Below are 7,466 nucleotides of genomic sequence, written 5' to 3' on the forward strand. Positions count from 1 at the left end.
CTAAAAAGCATTATAAAAAGGCAGGTGCTGCTATTAAATTGATTTTATCTGTGTTAACAAATGGCATTTCTATAGAATTTAGTGCCACATAGGGTCAAAACAAATAATAAACCAATCAACAACTTATCTTTAACAATATAAGAAAAAAATCTAGTCAATCATACTACAATAATGAATCTTCTGACATGAAAAATAGCATTTTGCATTTAAAATCTTCATAATTATTTATGACATAAGTTAAGGAATGCAGTAAAAAAACACTTATGTTTTCTACAAAGCAAGTAGGCCACTCTGTCTTACCTTGTTGTCACCTATTTGAGGTAGTGAAAAGGACTAATTGTTGTGTTTCTCCACTTATCTCTACCTCTGTGGCTTATATACAAAGGCACAACTTTGGCAAATACCAATAAAGAAAAGAGAGTGCATGCATTATTGATGAGCTTGCTTCTGAATTAAAAATCAAGGAACATATATGTATATAAATACATTTACCTGCAGAGATGGCACTGTTTTAATGAAAAAGGAAAAAACTGCTGTGATTATTTGTAGAGTTATATTGCTCCAAATTTAATTGCAACATAAATTGGGAGAATGAATATAAACTTCAGGGTGTACAATGAAGAAGGGATCATTTTTTTTTTTTGTATCTTTGGCTTCTGTTTGGGTAGTAATTCTAGCGGAGAAGAGACAATCCAATGTGAACAAAGGCATAGCTTCACATACTTCAGTGAACTAAGTGAACATAGTTCATTTACTCTTAAAAATTCCATACTATCATTAACTTTTGAGTAATCAGTTTGTTTTCTGTCATGTGGTCTGCCACAATGTAGAGAAATTTCTCTATAGATCAAAATAACTATCATCTCTTATCCCTTCCAAGAGTGCCTCTCAGAGTTTGTTAGAGAGTAAATATTCAAGCCAAACAACAGCTAATACTTCACATTCTGCATTGTTCACAAACCAGGGTTCAACCAAAGTTACTAAGAAGAGATCAGAGGAAAAGGGTTATTGCCTTTATTCCTATTTTTTTTTTGTGGGGTGGGAGACTGGATATGCGCATTTGTTTTGTTTGTGTTTTCCTGGGTCCACAAATTATGTCAATAAATACAAGAAAGAGAATAGAATTGAATAGCTGAATAGTTGAAAGAGTTGGAGAGATGTATAGACAGGTCCACAATTATCAGGAAAATGACATCATGACTTTTATTTTATAAACTCTTTAAGAATAAGACCAGTAAAAAGTAATTGGTCACAAGTGTTAAAATCTCTCAAAAGATAGTAGAAGGATTTGACAACAATGAATCCCTACCTTTTGGTAATATGAGGTGAATGTTGGTACTATCTAGAATATGATTAGAATATTTCAAAGGAAGATGCCAGGAGCTCAGAACGTGGGTTCTTCTGCAGCTCTTGTTAATTTGTATGAATTAAGTTCTGAACAAAGAATGTGACAATGACCAAAAAAGGAAGGAACTTAACACAAAAATATCAAGATTACATGAGATTTAGCAAAATGTTTCATAGTCTATTATTATTACTACAACTAGTACTATGACTACTACTACTGTATTACTATATCCTTTATATTGTAGCCTTGAATATGGGGACAGACAACCTCACAGTTAAAATATCCTTGTCAAATTACTCCAGATGAAAATAAACAATTCACCAGCGAAAGAACTTTGCCAATCATAGCAGCTGATTCTGATAGGCAACCTCTTCTTCAAGTCAGAATGTTTTAAAAGAAAAACATTGCAGTTATGCATCAAGGACTCCTTGGTTTCTTGGATCTGATTAAACTCTAAATAAGTCATGGAGAGGGAACTATGACATAGGCATAATTTCAACCTGTGTACCCATTACTTCAAAAAGTTAATAAATGTATTGCCCTTTGCTTGAATCAATCAAATAGCATTTAACACTTTTGAAGAATGTTGAAGTATTTTTTATCATAGAGTTTGGAATAAGGTATTTAGACTTGAGAGTGAATCATAGGAATGTAAACACAACTCCACTTTAAATTAGTAAGCATTGCATAGCTAAATTATAATGTTTAATGCCTGGAAAATTTATAATATTCAGCAGTAGTTGTAATTAAGTTTTCATTATTAATTTTTCATTATTGCACTTTATTTTCCCCAAGAATTATGGAGTCCTTCTGAGCACTATGATAGCACCTTTGGAATTAAGGAGTTATAAACATTGTGAATACTCTCACTTACATGTAATCACACAGGGAATCACAATTCAAATTCAATTTAACAAATTTTGTTAAAAATGCCTACAAAGAAAACGCTTGGCTAGATACTGTGGTGTGGTAGAAAAATGAATGAAATACATTCACTGCCCTCAAAAACATACAGTTTAGACAGGAAAATAAGGTAAACTTACAAATAACTTTGTCAATACAAATATATTCATGCACAAACATATTCTCTAGATTCTCATTGACTTCCTCAAACACAAATGTTTTTTAACGCTCTTCAAATGCTCCCATTTCACCTCCATAGCAAATATCAATACTATGTTGCAAGACATGCAACACCCTTTATCTGACTCTTACCTGCTTGTCCAGCATCATTGTTGCATTGAACTCTCCATCATCTTTACAATACAATCATAATAAGTTGCTTGGTCAACATGTTGTTTCAGTCATGTTTATTTTTATGTTAATTGTTAATTAAACAAGCAATAAATGAACATGTTCCCTTGGTAATGTAATTTGAATATTATAAGTGAGGTTAAAACACAGTTAGATAAATATTCTAATGCCCTATCTTATCCCCCAATTGATAACCACAGTTATCAGTTAGGTGTGTGTCTTTCCAGATGTTTTCAATGTTTTTATATATACAAAGTTGATTTTTTCTGTGTTTTAACCTGAAGGTATGAATGGGATCATACTTTGCATAGACCCTGAAACTTACTTATTTCATTCAACAAAAATCTTGGAATTTTGCCCATAAAAGTGTAATAAATAGCATTTCCATAGCATGGATTAATAAAAAATTTTAATCTCCCCTTTATTTGTTATGTCCTCCTTTGTCCTTATTTTCTTTATTTAAATTTCTTTTTCCCTTTTTCTCTTATTATATGTAATAGTAGATTGTCTATTTCTTGTTATTTACAATTAGCCAGTTTTTTATTGATCAAGTCCATATTTTGTTTTGTTTTCTATTACTAACTTCTGCTACAAGCTTTATTGGATTGTTTCTTCAAATTAATGGAATTTCTTTTGTGTTTCTTCTTTCAACTTCTTGAGGCAAAAGTTTGCATTATTCTGCTCACTTCAGCAGCACATATACTAAAATTGGAAGGATACAGAGAAGATTAGTATGACCCCAGCACAAGGCTGACATGCAAATTCATGGTGTTCCATATTTTTCAGATTCAAGAAGTACAGCAAACCCCAAACAGATTACATCTCAATAGACCTACTCCAAGACACTTACTGATCATATTGTCCAATGTAAAAGACAAAGAGAGAATTCTGAATGCAACAAGAGAAAAGCAATCCATCACATACAAGGGAAGCTCAATCAGACTATGTAGATTTCTCCACAGAAACCATGGAGGTGAGAAGACAGTGGTAAGATTTATTTAAGGTACTGAAAGAGAAAAGCTGCCAACCAAGAATTCTATATCCAGAAAAACTGTCCTTCAAAAATGAGGGAGACATTAATATATTTTCGGAAAAACAGACACTGAGAGAGTTTGTGAATAAGACACTGGTACTACAGGAAATAATAAAGGGAGTGCTACAGGCTGATAGGAAAAGCCAGGAGAGACAGGTTTGGAGAAGAGTGTAGAAATGAAGATTATTAAGAAGGGCAAAAGGAGAGAGAGGACAAAATAAGACATAACATATAAAATCCAAAAGACTAAAGTGTAGAAGAAACTACTGCCCTTAAAGTAAAAACACTAAATGTTAATGGACTAAACTCACCAATAAAAAAACATAGGTTGACAGAATGAATTAAAAAAAAACAGGGCCCATCTATATATTTTCTAAAAGAAACACACTTAAGACACAAGGAAAAAATAGACTGAAAGTGAAAGGTTGGAAAGAGATATTTCATGCAAATAGCAACCAGAAAAAAAGTGGGAGTAGCTATATTAATATCTGACATATTAGACTTCAAAAGTAAGACAATTAAAAGAGACAAAGAAGGATATTATATATTTATAAAAGTGTCAATTCATCAAGAAAACATAACAGTCATAAATATTTATGCACCAAGCCAGAGTGCCCCAAAATTCAGGAGGCAAACACCAAGAAAACTGAAAGGAGAAGTAGATACCATGACAATAATAGTTGGAGACTTAATACACCACTGAGAACACTGGAGGGACAAGTAGATACCTCTGCCATAATAGTTGGAGACTTCATACACCACTCTCATCAATGGATAGAACATTTAGACAGAGGATCAGTAAGGAAACAGAGATGTTAAATTGTACAGTAAATGAACTAGACTTAACAGACATTTATGGAACACTACACCCCACAACAGCAGATACACATTTTTCTCAAGTGCTCATGGAATCTTCTCTGGAATAGACTACATGATGGTTCACAAAATAAGTCTCAAAAATTTAAAAATATTGATATTATAAAAAACTCTTTCATAAGATCATAATGGAATGAAGTTGGAAATAAATAACAGACAGAAGACTGTAAAATTCATAAATATGTGGAGAAAAACAACACACACTTAGAAATCCAGTGGGTAAAGGAAGAAATTACAAGAAAAATTAGTAAATACATTGAGGCAAATGACAATGAAAGCACAACAGTTCAAAATTTATGGGCTGCAGCAAAAGCAGTGCTGAGAGGGAAATTTATTGTCCTAAATGCCTATATTAAAAGAGAAGAGAGTACCAAAAATGAGGAATTAACTGTTCACTTGGAGGAATCAGGGAAAGAACAGCGAACTATCCCCAGAACAAACAGGAGGAAAGAAATAACAAAGATGAGAGTAGAAATAAATGAAATTGAGAATAGGAAAACAATTGAGAGAATCAACAAAATCAGAAGTTTGTTCACTGAGAAAATCAACAAAAATGGCGGACTCCTAGCTAGGCAAACAACAAAAAAAAAGAGAGTGTATGCAAATAAATGCAATCAGAAATTGGAAAAGAAACATAACTAATGACCCTACAGAAATAAAGGAGGCAATGAGAAGATACTACAAGCACTTACATGCTGATAAACTAGACAACTTAGGTGAGCTGGACAACTTCCTAGAAAAGCATAAACAACCAACATTGACTCAAGAAGAAATAGATAACCTCAACAATCCAATCACAAATAGAGAGATTGAGTCAGTTATCAAAAAGCTCCCAAAAAAGAAAAGCCCAGGACCAGATGTCTTCACATGTGAATTCTACCAAGCATTCAAGAAAGAATTCATACCAATCCTGCTCAAACTACCCCCTCAAAATTGAAGAGGAGTGTTCTAGTTTGCTAATGCTGCTGGAATGCAAAACACCAGAAATGGATTGGCTTTTATAAAGGGGGGTTATTTGGTTACAAAGTTAGTCTGAAGGCCATAAAATGTCCAAAGTAACACATCAACAATTTGGTACCTTCACTGGAGGATGGCCAATGGCACTGGAAAACCTCTATTTAGCTGGGAAGGCACGTGGCTGGCTTCTGTTCCATAGTTCTGGTTTCAAAATGGCTTTCTCCCAGGACATTCCTCTCTAGGCTGCAGTTCCTCAAAAATATCACTCTCAGTTGCTCTTGGGATGTTTTTTCTCTCTTAACTTCTCAGGAACAAAGGTCTGCTTTCAAGGGCCATCTCCAAAATATCTTTGTAAGTTGCAGCTTCTCTCTCAGCAACTGTTTGTTCTTCAAATTTTCCCTCTTGGCCGTCACAAGCTCACTCCTTCTGTCTGAGTTTATATAGTGCTCTAGTAAACTAATCAAGGCCCATGCTGAATGGGCAGGACCAAACCTCCATGGAAATTATCCAGTGAAAGATCTCACCCACAGTTGAGTGATCACATCTCCATGGAAACATCTAATCAAAAGTCTCCAACCCAATCAACACCAATAAATTTCCTGCGCACACAAGACTACACCAAGATAAGGACATTTTGAGGGACATAATACATCCAGACAAGCACAAGGAGGGAAAGCTACCCAACTCACTCTATGAAGCCAACATCACCCTAATACCAAAATCAGACAAAGACACTACAAAGAAAGAAAATTATAGACCAATCTCTTTGATGTATATAGACTCAAAAATCCTCAACAATATACTCACCGATTGAATCCAGCAGCACATTAAAATAATTATACACCATGTCTGGGTGGGGTTTATTCCAGGCATGCAAGGATGGTTCAACACAAGAAAATCAATTAATGTAATACTCCACATCAATGAACCAAAGCAGAAGAGTCACATGATCATATCAATCAATGCAGAAAAGTCATTTGACAAAATTCAACCTCCTTGCTTGATGAAAACTCTTCAGTGGATAAGAATAGAATAGAATTTTCTCAATATGACAAAGGCAATATAAGAAAACCCACAGCTAACATCATACTCAATGGGGAGAGACTGAAAGCTTTCCCTCTAATAGCGGAAACAAGACGGGGATGCCCACTATCACCATTGTTATTCAACATTGTGCTGAAAGTTTTGGTTGAGCAATTAGGCAACAATAAAAAGTAAAAGGCATTTAAATTGGAGAGGTAGAATTAAAATTTTCACTGTTTGCAGATGATTCTATATGTAGAAAATCCAGAAAAATCTACAGCAAAGCTATTAGAACCAATCAATGAATACAGCAAAGTGTCAGGCTACAAGATAAACATGCAAAAAGTCTGTAGTGTTATTATATACAAGTAATGTGCAACAAGAGGAGGAAATCAAGAAAAAATTCCATTTACCATAGCAACCGAAAGAATCAAGTATTTAGGAATAAGTTAACAAACAGCACAAAAGACCTATACAATGAAAACTACAAGAAACTGCTAAAAGAAATCAAACAGGAGGTTAAAAAAAATAGAACATTTCATGTTCATGGATTGGAAGACTAAATATAATTAAGGTGTCAATTCTACCTAAATGATTTATAGATTCAATGCAATTCCAACTAAAGTCCCAACAACTTACTTGCAGAAATAGAAAAAAACAATAACCAAATTTATTTGGAAGGCAAGGTGCCCCAAATAGCCAAAAATATCTTGAGAAAGAGGAATGAAATGGAAGGTCTCACACTACCTGACTTTGAAGCATATTACAAAGCTACAGTGTTCAAAACAGCGTGGTTCTGGGATAAGGATAGATATACTGACCAATGGTATCAAATTGAGTGTTCAGAAGTAGACTCTCACATACAGGGACAATTGATCTTTGATAAGACAGTCAGCCCAAAGCAACTGGGACAGAGCAACCCCATCAATAAATGGTATTTTGAGAACTGGATATCCATTTCAAAAGAATGAAAGA

The 7,466-nt window shown here is 34.0% G+C and overlaps 1 non-coding gene across 1 annotated transcript; it reads left to right on the top strand.

The window, feature by feature from the left end:
• Positions 1-3,280: 3,280 nt before the first annotated feature.
• Positions 3,281-3,385, top strand: LOC119523863. Its single transcript, XR_005214673.1, has one exon. It is a non-coding gene; the product is annotated as a U6 spliceosomal RNA (small nuclear RNA).
• Positions 3,386-7,466: the final 4,081 nt, after the last annotated feature.

Source organism: Choloepus didactylus, chromosome X (assembly GCF_015220235.1).
Source record: "Choloepus didactylus isolate mChoDid1 chromosome X, mChoDid1.pri, whole genome shotgun sequence".
Lineage (NCBI taxonomy): Eukaryota > Metazoa > Chordata > Mammalia > Pilosa > Megalonychidae > Choloepus > Choloepus didactylus.